We start from the raw sequence: 920 nt of genomic DNA, 5'->3' as shown, positions 1-920 counted from the left end.
TATTTAAATGATTCCTTAGTATTATAATCCCCAAGAATAAGAAATATAACGATATTCCTCATCAAAATTTTCCGTGCTCGGTAACGTCATCAAGAGAAAAAAAGAAAAAAAGAAAAAAAAAAGAAGAAGAGGGAAAAATGTGTATATAATAATAATAATAATAATAATAATAATAATAATAATAATAATAATAATAATAAAAGAGAATGAAGCAAGTCATTCATTCTTTTCGAGACAGAAACCAGATTTTTTTTTCTTTTTCTTTATCTTCTCACACAAAGTCTAATGAGAAATGCAAGATTAGGTTCACAGAGAGAATCCGACCAAAATCAAGGCTTGGGGGGGAGGAGGGGGGTTAACTGAGGAGAAATTCCCCTCACATTCCCCTCACATTCCCCTCAAACCCCTCTCGTCGTTCTGGGAAATGACAGATGCGAACGGGCTGTTGTTACAAGCCGTTCTTTCAGATGAGATTTCGTGGCTACTCGAAAATTAATTTTGTTGAAAGGGGAAGTATTTTTAGTATGAACATATTAACATGAAGGTGGAAGGTGGTGTTCGAGGGGAGGGGGGAGGGGAGAGAGGGGAGTGAGGGGTGGGGTGGGGAGAGAAGGGAAAGGGGTGGGGTGGGGAGAGGGGGGAAAGGGGTGGGGTGGGGAGAGGGGGAAAGGATGGAGGGGAAGGGGGGGGGAGAGAGAGGGGAAAGGGGTGGGGTGGGGAGAGAGGGGAAAGGGGTGGGGAGGGGAAAGGGGTAGGGGAGAGAGAGGGAAAAGGGGTGGGGGAAAGAGGGGAAAGGAGGGGGGAGAGAGGGAAATGGATGGGGAAGAGAGGAAAGGAGGGGGGAGGAGAGAGGGAAAAGGGAGGGGGAGAGAGGGGAAAGGGGTGGGGAGGGGAGAGAGGGGAAAGGGATGGGGGGATGA

The sequence above is a fragment of the Penaeus monodon genome, chromosome 7 (assembly GCF_015228065.2).
Source record: "Penaeus monodon isolate SGIC_2016 chromosome 7, NSTDA_Pmon_1, whole genome shotgun sequence".
Classification (NCBI taxonomy): Eukaryota; Metazoa; Arthropoda; class Malacostraca; order Decapoda; family Penaeidae; genus Penaeus; species Penaeus monodon.
The sequence above is the reverse complement of the archived record's forward strand: the minus strand, read 5'-3'. Positions refer to the sequence as shown.